The 13,010-nt window shown below is 39.7% G+C and overlaps 1 protein-coding gene across 2 annotated transcripts in view; it reads left to right on the forward strand.

Moving 5' to 3' along the window:
- The window catches only part of SENP6 (SUMO specific peptidase 6), a 127,326-nt gene that overhangs the window by 19,906 nt on the left and 94,410 nt on the right, over window positions 1-13,010 (forward strand). The gene's annotated exons all lie outside the window — the stretch shown is intronic.

Below are 13,010 nucleotides of genomic sequence, written 5' to 3' on the forward strand. Positions count from 1 at the left end.
TTCCTTTGGTGTTTTAGCTAAAGAGTCCATCTCCATACCAGCTAGATTTTCTCCGATGTTATCTTCTAGGAGTTTTTTAGTTGTGTATTTTACACTTAGGTCTGTGATGCATTTTGAATTAGTTTTTTTTTGCTTTACTTTTTGTGAGAGGTGTAAGGTCTGTGTCTAGATTCATTACTTTGCATGTGAACGTGCAGTTGTTCCAGCACCATTTTTCAAAAAGATTGTCTTTTGCTCTGTTGTGTTGCCTTTCCACCCTTGACAAACAACAGTTGACTGTATTTATGTGGCTCTCTTCTGGGCTCTGTATGCTTTTCCACTGATTTACGTGTTCTTTTGCCAATACTACTGTGACTTGATTACTGTGCCTTTATAAGTCTTTGAAGTCAGGTGGTGTCTGTTCTCCAGATTTGTTCTTAAACATTGTGATTGGGCTTCCCTGGTAACTCAGTGGTAAAGAATTCAGCTGTAATGCAGGAGATACAGGTTTGATCCCTGGGTTGGGAAGATCCACTGAAGAAGGAAATGGCAACCCGCTCCAGTATTCTTGGCTGGGAAATCCCATGATTAGAGGAGCCTGGTGGGCTACAGTCGGGGTCGCAAAAAGAGTCAGACTAAACAAACATTGTGATGGCTATTCTGAATCTTCTTCCTTTTCATATAAGCTTTAGAATCAGTTTCTTAACATTCATAAAATAACTTGTGAAAACTTTGACTGCAGTTGCGTTGAATTTATAAAGTTAGAAAGAACTGACATCTTGATGGTATTGAATCTTCGCATCTATGAACACAAAATATCTCTCCATTTTATTTAAGTTTTGTTTCATTTCATCCATCAGAGTTGTGTAGTTTCCCCTGTGTAGATTTTATATGTATTTTGTTAGCTTTATAGCTAAGTATTTCATTTTTGGGGTGCTAATGTCAGTGTTAATTGTGTTTTTAATTTCACATTCACCTTGCTCATTATTGGTATATAGGAAAGTGTAATTTTTTTGTATTAACCTTGTATCCTGCAGCTTTACTGTATTTGCTTTTTAGTTCCAAGAGGGTGGTGGTATTTCTTTTTTTTAGTGATTTGGATTTTCTACCTAGATGATCATGTCATCTGCAAACAAAGTTTTATTTCTTTCTTCCCTATCTGTATCTCTGTAAATACAACACGGAAGATATATAATCAAATACCTTGTTTATATTATTTTCAGCAAACTATTACTTGCTACTGGAAATAAGAAAAATTGAAGTTTTAATTTTATCTTCACTTATTCCTTCTGGATAGTCTTTCTTTATAAACATTCAGATTTCTAACCTACATCATTTTTCTTCCCTCTGAAGAACTTAAAAAAAATTTTTTTGCAAAACAGCATCAAGTTCTCTGGGGCTTCTTTCAGCATCACCTGCCCACCCCTCCCCCATCCTATGTCTTCCTGTGGTTTGAAAATGATATGCCTATGTCGACTAAAAAGATGCACAATGTGAGAGCTGTGAGTTAAGTTTTGTTTGAGGCTAAATGACGACTGCAGCCTGGGAGACAGCACCTCAGATAGCTCTGAGAGAGTGATCCAAAGCGGTAGTGGGGGAAGTTCAGCGTATAAGATTTTGCTGAAAAGGGAGTTCAGCGCAATCAAGTGCTTATTTTATGAAAGGTTTTCTGCTAGTCACAAGGAGCTGATGTCACCATGAAGGGGATTTAGTGCTTTTCTAGATGCGAGGAGATGCAAGGACTTGGATCATGAAATCACTTCCTGAAAGTACCTAATTGTCTGAAGATCTGTTACACCGGGTTCCCTGGAGCACAGAGTGCCTTGCTCTCCCCCCTGGATTCTCCTCGGTGGTGCTGAAGGTCAGCAACTACAGCAGCACAGGGTTCAGTCTCTGCAGAGGCAGGTGGCAAAGGCCCTCGTTGTTGTTCAGTTGCTGGCAGGTGTTCTTGGCAAGTGCCAATATGTAGCTGACACCTTGGTGTAGTTTTTAGATTTATTCTGCCTCAGAACTTCCTGGATCTGTGGTTTGTTGTCTGATGTTAATTTGTGGAAATTCTCGCTCTTTTATTGTTTCAAATATTTTTTCTGTTCCTTCCATTATTCTCCTTCTAGTATTTCTATTAAACGTAGGTTACACCTTTTGCACTTCTCCCACAACCCTTGGACGTTGTTTTTTTTTTCTCCCCCTTCAGTCAGTTCTCTTTGGCTTCCCTGATTGCTCAGTTGGTAAAGAATCTGCCTGCAAATGCAGGAGACCCTGGTTTGATTCCTGGGTCGGGAAGATCCCCTGCGGAAGGAAATGGCAACCCACTCCAGTATTCTTGGGCTTCCCTTGTGGCTCAGCTGGTAAAGAATCTGCCTGCAATGTGGGAGACCTGGGTTTGATCCCTGGGTTGGGAAGATCCCCCGGGGCAGGGAAAGGCTACCCACTCCAGTATTCTGGCCTGGAGAGTTCCATGGACTGTGTAGTCCATGGGGTCACAAAGAGTTGGACACGACTGAGCGACTTTCACTTTCCCTTTCATTGATATAGTCAAGTTCAGACATTCTTTCCTTAGCTGTGTCCAATCTACTAGTAAGCTCATCAGAGGCATCTTTCCTTTCTGTTACATATTTTTATTTCTAGCATTAATTTTTGGTTCTTAGGATTTTCGCCTCTGCTTACGTTGCAGAGGTCTTAATTTGTTAATTAGCTGTCTGCTGTACTGTCCGCTGTGACCATTAGAGCCCTTAGCAGAGTAAGCGCAGTTGTTTAAATTCCCAGCTTGATGATTCCAGCATCCATGCCATGTCTGCCCTGATGCTTGTTTTGTCACATCACATTGTGTTCTTTGCCTTTTAGTATGTCTTAATGATTTTTTTTCCTGATACCTGGACATGATATACTGGGTAAAAGGAACTACAGGTTTTCAGGTAAGAGGAAGCATTCTGCAGCCCTGGGATTGGGTCTGATCTTCAGTTCCATGAGCCTAGGCCTCTAAACTGTGAACTTTACACGTGTTTCTCAGTGTTTTTCTCTACTCTTAGGTGGGACGGAATGGCTAGAATGGGCTGGTATTGGGTATCTCCCTTCTCCCAGCAGGAGTTGTGTCAGTTTAATAAAACTTTTGTAGGTTAGGCTCTTTCTTACTCCTGAGGCCTTGTTAAGAAGAGTCCTCTCTTGCATTTCAAAATGGTTCCTTTTTCCCTTTCCCAGATGGAAGGGGAGGGTGGGGTGGGTGTGGATTTTTCTCCAGTGTTTACTGGGAGAACCTGGTCAAGCTCCTGAAGGCGAAACTCACGAGAGTGGGACCCCCTCTTATGACTGGGTGCCTCTGGAGTTTTAATCCTCAGACATGTAAATACTGAACCTCCAACAGTTCGTCAATTTACAGTTGAGACTTTCCTATCAAGATACTTATGGTAGTTGTAAGGTTAGTAGAAATAATTTTCGTTTGCCCTTATTTCTCCAAGTATTGATATTTACCATCATTGCTTTATTGTATTCTCTCTCTAACTGTATATGTTTATATATGCTTACTTTTTTTCTCCTGAACTATTTGAAAGTAAATTTCAGGCACACTGCTCATTACCCCAACTTATGTCATTGTCCTGCCTCTTCTTCATGTTTTTTGAACTGTAGATCCTCTTAAATCACTACAGTGTAGTTATCAAAATCAGAAAATTAACACTAATGTAATACTATTGTCTAATCTACAGAGTTTATTTCAATTTTTACTAGTTGACCTAAAACGTTCTTTTAGGAAAAAGAAAAATTCTGATTCCGGGTCCAATTTAGGATCAGTTCAGTTCAGTTCAGTCACGTCCGACTCTTTGTGACCCCATGAATCACAGCACGCCAGGCCTCCCTGTCCATCACCATCTCCCGGAGTTCACTCAGACTCACGTCCATCGAGTCCGTGATGCCATCCAGCCATCTCATCCTCGGTCGTCCCCTTCTCTTCCTGCCCCCAATCCCTCCCAGCATCAGAGTTTTTTCCAATGAGTCAACTCTTCTCATGAGGTGGCCAAAGTACTGGAGTTTCAGCTTTAGCGTCATTCCTTCCAAAGAAATCCCAGGGTTGATCTCCTTCAGAACGGACTGGTTGGATCTCCTTGTAGTCCAAGGGACTCTCAAGAGTCTTCTCCAACACCACAGTTCAAAAGCATCAATTCTTCGACGCTCAGCCTTCTTCACAGTCCAACTCTCACATCCATACATGACCACAGGAAAAACCATAGCCTTGACTAGATGGACCTTAGTCGGCAAAGTAATGTCTCTGCTTTTGAATATGCTATCTAGGTTGGTCATAACTTTCCTTCCAAGGAGTAAGTGTCTTTTAATTTCATGGCTGCAGTCACCACCTGCAGTGATTCTGGAGCCCCCAAAAATAAAGTCTGACACTGTTTCCACTGTTTCCCCATCTATTTCCCATGAAGTGATGGGACCAGAAGCCATGATCTTCGTTTTCTGAATGTTGAGCTTTAGGCCAACTTTTTCACTCCTCTTTCACTTTCATCAAGAGGCTTTTTAGTTCCTCTTCACTTTCTGCCATAAGAATGGTGTCATCTGCATATCTGAGGTGATTGATATTTCTCCCGGCAATCTTGATTCCAGCTTGTGTTTCTTCCAGTCCAGCGTTTCTCATGATGTACTCTGCATAGAAGTTAAATAAGCAGGGTGACAATATACAGCCTTGACGTGCTCCTTTTCCTATTTGGAACCAGTCTGTTCCATGTCCAGTTCTAACTGTTGCTTCCTGACCTGCATACAGATTTCTCAAGAGGCAGGTCAGGTGGTCTGGTATTCCCATCTCTTTCAGAATTTTCCACAGTTTCTTGTGATCCCACAGTCAAAGGCTTTGGCATAGTCAAGAAAGCAGAAATAGATGTTTTTCTGGAACTCTCTTACTGCATTTATTAGTCATGTTTCTTGTGTCTTTTTTAATCTGGAAGAGTATTCCAGTCTTTGTCTCTCTTTACATTGACATGTTAAACATATGTGGGTGTGCATTCAATCTCTCAGTCATGTCCCACTCTTTACAACCCCATCAGGCTCCTCTCTCCATGGGATTCTCCAGAAAACACTACTGGAATGAGTAGCCATTCCTTTCTCCAGGGAATTTTCCCAACTCAGGGATCAAACCCGGGTCTCCTGCATTGCAGGCAGATTCTTCTGAACAGTTTGCCATTTCTGCTCCAGGGGGATCTTCCTGACCCAGGGATGGAACTTGCATCCTGCATCGGCAGGTGGATTTTTTACCACTACACCACCTGGGAAGCCATAAACCTTACAGTTATTTTGTACTTTGAGTTTGTCTAATGCTTCCTCATGATTAGATTTAGGTTATGCATTTTTGTAAGTAATGCCACAGTAATTACTTACTTTCATTGATATTCTCAATGAGCTTCTGTCCTGTTTACTGGTGAAATTATCTTTGATGACTTAGTTAAGATGGTTTTTGCCAGGTTTCTCCACTGAAAGGTACTATGTTCTCCTTTGTAATTAATATCCTGTGGGGAACTACTTTGAGACAATATAACAACATATTTCTTACCAGATTTCACCCTTAGTATTAGCTTCTTTCCATTTATTAGTTTCAGCATTCCTTGCTGATGCCTGCTTTAATCAGTTTTTATTATAATATTCCCCAAATTATGATTTTCCAGTTGTATCCTTCTATATTTGTTAATTCACATTCTACTAAATACTTGTTCTTTTTTTTTTAAAAAGTCAGATTTTCTTCTTACCTTCAGATACCTGTGCCTCCAGCTTTTCAGCTCTTCTGGGGCTGTGTACATGAAGAAGTTTGCTTCTTGTTTGCTTTCCTCACCTCTTGCAGACATCGTCTGCCCTTGCCGTGCTGTGCCAGCTAGGACCTTCACTACATAGTTACAGAACTGTTCATGCTGCTTATGGCCGGGAAAAGTTGCAGTGTTCTCCAAAGGGTTTTGTGCAGTAGTTACTCTTTTCTTTTTATTCCTTCTATACTCAGTTTGCTGAGTTTTTATTTTGTGAATTACATTCATGATTTTCAAATGTGAACTTGCTTTTAGAATAAACGCTACTTGGTTGTAATATATTATTATCGCTGTATTTGATTTACTGTTATCTTATTTAGAGTTAGATATCTGTCTTCATGAGAGCATGTTCTCATGGCATTTTCCTTCCTTAAATGTTAGTATCAGGTTTGGGATAGAGTCTTCTGACTTCATAAAATGAGCTGCAAAATGTTCCTTTTAAAAAAATTTATTCTTCTGGAAAAGTCTAGATCTATTTGTTGGTATTTTTTAAAAGCTTGAAAGAAATTATGGGAGAAGCCTTCTGTGTCTGAATTTTTCTTTTCAGAAAGATTTGTAATAATTCAGTTATCTTTTATTGATAGCAATATTCAAAGTTTTTTTCTTTTGTCAGTTTGGTAATAATTTGTGCCCTCACAAGTGTTTGTTTCTTTCTGTAGACAAACTGAATCAGTTCCTATGCATCCATCAGACTTCATCTTTCATCAGTTTAGGTACATCAGGCATCTGCTGTTATCTTCTTTCTGGGTTCTTTCTGTTCTTACAGATTTCTAATTTTCCCCTTTCTTTTCATTACTGTCCTTTTAATGGAGGTGCATGGAGAAAAATGCAGTATTTAATTTATGTTGCTTAACGGAGATCTCTCTTTAGCCTTTGTATTTCCTTTAATTTTGTAAATAGAATACAGTGTATGTAATTTTCCACTCTGATTATTATGAGTAGCAACCATAACAGGACAGTAGAGTGCTGATACTCAAGAATTTCTGAGGGTTCAAAATTTTTTTCCTTAGTGCAAGTTGCTCTAAAATTTGTGTTTTTAGAATTTGCTTGTTTTTTATAATTTATTTTGTTCTAATTGGCAATCATCACTTTCATTAGGTTATTTTTCTCTCTCATTAGGTTAATTTATAGGTTCCAATCTACTGTCAATTAGGAAATGATATGATTAGACTTGTTAAAATTGTGTGTACAGAACCCTGTTTCCTTTAGGGTGTACGCAATGTAAAAACCTCTTGGTTTTTCACTGCTTAGTGGCCTTTATGGTAACTTGCCTGGCTTTCAGTAATGGATACTAGTTGCTGCATTTAGGAGTCTTTATAGACTAGTAATCATCAGAGTTTATTACATTCTTCATAACCCCTTTTTTAAAAAACCTACAGGTTTATTTTACGTTTGGTTTCTGAATATTTTGGAGGGATAATTTTAGATTTATACAGAAGTTTCAAAGATGTTATAGTTGCTTTGTACTGTTTACCCATCTTCCCCTAATGTTGCCAACTTAGGTAATAATGTTTGTAAAAAACTAGGAAATTAACAAGGGCATAAACTATAGACTTGACTTTCTTCCGTAGGATCCAGTCCAGGACTCCACAGTGCCTTTGGTTGTCGTGTCATCTTTGTCCCCTCTGATCATGTTGGTTTCTTTAATCTTCTTTTTTTTTTTTCATAACCTTAACAGTTTTAAACTGTCCTGGTCAGGATTTTCTAAAATGTTCCTCAGTTTGGGTTTATCTGATGTGTTCTCATGACAAAACTGACATGGGTTTTGGGGAAGAAAACAGAGAGCTGAAGTCACATTTTCATCACATCATATTAAATGTGCTGTGAATGTTGTTGTTCAGTCCTTAAGTCACGTCCTACTCTTTGCAGCCCCATGAAATGCAGCACACCAGGCTTCCCTATCCTTCACCATCTCCTGAAGTTTGCTCAGACATTGAGGCAGTGATGCTATCCAACCATCTCATCCTCTGTTGCCCCTTTTTCCTTTTGCCTTCAATCTTTCCTAACATCAAGGTCTTTTCCAATGAGTCGGCCTTCACCTGAGGTGGCCAAAATATTGGAGCTTCAGTTTCAACATCAGTCCTTCCAATGAATATTCAGGTTGGTGTCCTTTAGGGTTGACCAGTTTGATCTCCTGGCAATCCAAGGGGCTCTCAAAAGTCTTCCAATACACAATTCAGAAGCCCAAATTCTTAGGCACTCAGCCTTCTTTATGGTCCAACTCTTACACCCATTCATGATTACTGGAGAAACCATGGCTTTGACTATACAGACCTTTGTTAGCAAATTGATGTCTCTTCTTTTTAATCCGTTGTCTAGGTTTGTCATAGGTTTCCTTCCAGGGAACAAGTGTCTTTTAATTTCATGGGTGCAGTCACCATCTGCAGTGATTTTGGAGCCCAAGATGATAAAATCTGCCACTGTTTCCACGTTTTCCCCTTCTGGTTGCCATGAAGTGGTGGGACTGAACGCCATTGATGTTCGTTTTTTGAATGTTGAGTTTTAAGCCAGCTTTTTCACTCTCTTTCACCCTAATAAAGAGGCTCTTTAGTTTCTCCCTTTTTTTTTACCATTAGAATGGTATTATCTGCATATCTGAGGTTATTGATATTTCACTCAGCAGCCTTGATTCCAGCTTGTGATTCATCCCACCTGGCATTTTGCACGATGTATTCTGTATATAAGTTAAATAGGCAGGGTAAGAATATACAGCCTTGACATACTCCTTTCTCAATTTTGAACCAGTCTGTTGTTCCATGTCTGGTTCTAACTTGCTTCTTGACCTGCATACAAGTTTCTCAGGAGGCAGGTAAGGTGGTCTGGTACTCGCATCTCTTTTAAGAATTTTTCACAGTTTCTTGTGATCCACACAGTCAAAGCTTTATATTTAATGAAACAAAAGTAGGTGTTTTTGTGGGATTCTCTTGCTTTCTGTATAATCCAGCAAATGTTGGCAGTTTTATTTTTGGTTGCTCTGCTTTTTGTAAGCTCAGCTTGTATATCTGAAAGTTCTCAGTTCACATATTGTTGAAGCCTAGCTTGAAGAATATTGAACATTACCTTGCTAGCATGTGAAATGAGTACAGCTGTATGGTAGTTTGAGCATTCTTTAGCATTGCCTTTCTTTGGGATTAGAATGAAAACTGACCTTTTCCAGTCTTGTGGACATTGCTGAGTTTTCCATATTTGCTGGCATGTTGAGTGCAGGCCTTTAACAGCATCATTTTTAAGGATTCGAAATAGCTCAGCTGGAATTCCATCACCTCCATTAGCTTTGTTCATAGTGATGCTTCCTAAGTCCCACTTGACTTTGCATTCCAGGATGTCTGGCTCTAGGTGAGTAAGCACACCATCACGGTAATCTGGGTCATTAAGAACTTTTTTGTACAATTCTTCAGTGTATTCTTGCCACCTCTTCCTAGGCTCTTCTCCTTCTATTGGGTCCTCACTGTTTCTGTCCTTTATCAAGCCCATCTTTGCATGAAGTGTTTCCTTGGCATCTCCAATTTTCTTGAAGAGATCTCTAGTCTCCCATTTTTCTGTTTTCCTCTGTTTCTTTACATTGTTCGCATAAGACTTTCTTCTCTTTCCTTGCTATTCTCTCTGCGTGTTTTGGATACATTTTTCCCTTTCTCCCTTGCCTTTTGCTTGTTCTCTTTTCTCAGCTATTTGTAAAGTCTCCTCAGACAACCACTTTGCCTTCTTGCTTTTCTTTTCTTGGGGATGGATGGTTTTGGTCACTGCCTCCTATGCAGTGTTACGAACCTCCATCCATAGTTCTTCAGTCATTCTTACCACCAGATCTAATCCCTTGAATCTATTCATCACCTCCACTGTATAATCATAAGGGATTTGTTTTAAGTTATACCTGAAAAGCCTAGTGGTTTTCTTTACTTTCTTCAATTTAAGCCTAAATTTTGCAATAAGGAGTTCACTTTGGACTCTTTTCTTGATTAAGAGGGCTATTCCAATTCTTCTAAGGCATTCTTGCGCACAGTAATAGATACAGTGGTCATCTGAATTAAATGCTTGTTCCCATCCGTTTTAGTTCACTGATGCCTAAAATGTTGGTGGTCACTCTTGCCACCTCTGCTTGACCACGTCCAGTTTACCTTGATTCATGGTCCTAACATTCCAGGTTCGAATGCAGTATTCTTTACATCGTCGGACTTTATTTTCATCCCGAGGCATATCCACAACTGTGTGTCATTTCCATTTGGCCCATCCTCTTTGTTCTTTCTGGAGCTATTTCTGCGCTCTTTCCCAGTAGCATATTGAGCACTTTCTGACCTGGGGGGCTCATCTCCAGGTGTCATATCTTTTTTTGTCTTTTCATACTGTTTGTGGGGTTTTCAAGGCAAGAATATTGAAGTGATTTGTCATTCCCTCCTCCAGTGGAAGTCGTTTTTTCAGAACTCTCCATCATGACCTGTTCATCTTGGGTGGCCCCGCACAGCATGGCTCATAGCTTCACTGAGTTATGCAAGCGCCTTCACCAGGACAAGGCTATGATCCATGAAGGGAATGCTATGAATAAAGCATCACTTTCGATGTTAACTTGATGCAGGTAGTGATTATCAGATTTCTTACTCTTGGTCACCTTTTCTGAGTTGACTCTTTGGAAGTGAATTACACGTTCTGTCTCTTAAAGGCAGGGGTTTGTATATGTATTATTTGAAATTCTGTAAGGAAGATGTGTCCCTTCTCCCCATTTATTTATTTATTCAGTTATTTATATAATGAATATTTTATTAGGGGGATTATAATTCAGTACTGTTATCATTTATTTTTGTGAAAATTGTTCCACTTTTGGTGATTGGGAGGTTCTTTTAGGTTGCTCCCGAATCCTTTTGAAATTTCCCGTCCTTTTTTGTTTTTTTTATTTAAATTTATTTATTTTAACTGGAGGCTAGTTACTTTACACCATCCTTTTTTTTAAAAAAAAAAAACGCCTTCTGGCCCTACAGAATACTCCAGACTTACCTTGTATTTTTCCTGCCTCATCCTAGAATCAGTCATTTCTCCTGGGAGCTCTGGCTCCTTGTATTGGAGAATGGTATTCAGAAAATAAAATCTGGTTGTAAGCATGCTTGTTGCTACTATAGGATATCACTTGTAGGCTTTCCCTGGGGACAGACCTTTAGCTGTTGTAGCCCATGGAACAGGGTGTCTGTATTTGCTTCTGCATCTGTTCCTCTGTATGGGTATCAAGTAAATGTGAGTTCATACTGACGCCGCTTACTCTAGCCCAGCACCACTAGAATGAACAGTCCGGTCTAGCTCTCCTCTCTTGCTTATTTATACCCTCTTTTTCTGAAAGAAAATCTTTGCTCCTATTATCTGCTATCTCTTTATGTATATTATACATGTAAAGAGGTTTCAGATCTGCTCATGATGACTTCTTTCCACCTACTTCATAATATTTTGGTTGTAAACTCATATTTTTTTGAATTTTTTTGAGACATTGATGTTTCAGTTTTTTAGAGAAGATTTATATTTGATTCTGCTAGTCATTTATAAGTTTTGATACTTATGTTTTAGCCTTTACAGTTTTTTACTGTGGGAAAATATACACAACATAAAATCTATTGTTTTAACTGTTTATAAATATACAAATGTAAATTGGCATTAAGTACATTCATAATGTTGTGCAACTATCACCACTAGCCATTTCTAGAACTTTCTCATCATCCCGGACAAAAGCTCAGTACCCATTAAAAAATAACTGCATTGTCCTCTCCCTTCAGCCCCTGGAAACCTCTATTCTACTTGCTCTCTGAATTTGTCTATTTTTAGATATATCATATAAATGGAATAATGCAATATTTGTCCTTCTGTGTCTGGCACGAGTAAAATGAAAGTGAAAGTTGCTGTTGTGTCTGACTCTTTGTGACCCCATGGACTTGTAGCCTGCCAGGCTCCTCTGTCCGTGTAATTCTCCAGGCACGAACACTGGAGCGGGTAGCCGTTCCCTTCTCCAGGGGATCTTCCCAACCCAGGGACCGAACCTAGGTTTCCTGCATTGCAGGCATTTTCTTTACCAGTTGAGCTACCAGGGAAGCCCTATGAGTTAAAATGGGTAAAGCATTTTACTCCTGGTTTTCAAGGTTCATCCATGTTGTAGCATGTCAGAGTTCGTTTCTTGATAATTCAAAAAATAAGGCAAAAAAATAATCCTTTGTATGTGTATTTGTGAACACAGCACATTTTGTTTATCCGTTCATCTGCTGATGGACATTTGGGTTGTTTCCACCTTCTGACTTTTGTGAATAATGCTACTGTGAACTTTGGTGTACAAGTTTCAGAGTCCGTGCTCTCAGTTGTTTCTGGGTGTATTTCTAGAAGTAGGATTGTTGATCATAGAGCAGTTCTACGCTTAACTTTCTTAAGAACTGCCAAGCATTTTCCACAATGGCTGCACCATTTTATATTCCCACAGGTAATGCATAAGAGTTCCAGTTTCTCCACATCCTTACCAACACTTACTGTTTTCTATTAAAAAAAAAATAACCATCCTAACGAATGTGAAATACTACCTCATTATACTTTTGGTTTGCACTTCCCTAACGTCTTTGTGATATTGTGCATCTTCTCCATTTTAATTAGGGGCTTTTCTGGGCCATATAGGCTATGAGACTATTTTAATTATGGACTCTTCTGGGCCATGTAGGTTATGAAAATTCTGGTCCCAAACCTGAGTAACTATGAGCTCGTGTTGAGGTATTCCCTAAACATGAAGTGGAGGTACTCTTTATTTGTCTTTGCATGAATGCGTGGTCGCTCAGTGGCGTCCAATTCTTTATGACCCTTTGGACTGTAGCCCACCAGGCTTCTCTGTCGATGGCCTTTCCCAGGGAAGAATACCGGAGTGGGTTGCCATTTTCTTCCACTAGGAGATCTTCCTGACCCAGGGATCAAACATGTGTCTCCTGCATTGCTGGTGGATTCTTTACCAGCTGAGCCATCAGGGAAGCCCTGTTTGTCTTTAGTTCAATCCCGGAACCCAGAACCAACAGCATGATACTGTAATTATCCCCCCCTCCCACCCGTCTCTTTCTTGAGTAAGTCTCTTTCTTTTCTGCAGTAGTTCAGCCAGTGGGATTGTTGCCCTTCTGGTCTTCAGGCTGACCTTTCATCTTGAGGGCCCCCCAGAAGTGATCTTCCCAAGCTCTAGGCCTCAGGGTTTTGTTATGTGGCTCCAAAACAAATGCCACCTTCAGAACTTCATTTATTTCTCAGGTTCCCACT

The sequence above is a fragment of the Capricornis sumatraensis genome, chromosome 13, assembly GCF_032405125.1.
Source record: "Capricornis sumatraensis isolate serow.1 chromosome 13, serow.2, whole genome shotgun sequence".
Lineage (NCBI taxonomy): Eukaryota > Metazoa > Chordata > Mammalia > Artiodactyla > Bovidae > Capricornis > Capricornis sumatraensis.